Source organism: Penaeus monodon, chromosome 30, assembly GCF_015228065.2.
Source record: "Penaeus monodon isolate SGIC_2016 chromosome 30, NSTDA_Pmon_1, whole genome shotgun sequence".
Lineage (NCBI taxonomy): Eukaryota > Metazoa > Arthropoda > Malacostraca > Decapoda > Penaeidae > Penaeus > Penaeus monodon.
The window spans coordinates 18,213,550-18,213,840 of NC_051415.1; positions in this window are offsets into that span (position 1 = coordinate 18,213,550).

Genomic DNA, 291 nt, shown 5'->3' on the forward strand with positions numbered 1-291 from the left:
CCAAAAGAGCAAGATCCAGCCCAGCCTCCTTAGCGCAGCCTCCTTCCCCGCCTGGCCCTCCTCGCGGCACATCAAGGGGCGTCACGCTCATCAGGTACAGCAGAGAGCCCTTTGCTTCGGCCTCGATTACCTGTCTATCCGCTAATTATATCTGTGTTTAATTACGGGATGGGGCGCCGTGCTGGTGCAAGCTCCAGTATTAATGTATCTGGTATGTGATTTCGAATTTAGGATATATTTTTATATGTCTATATTTCTTTGGGTTCGGAAATACCAGTTTTTGGGAGAGAA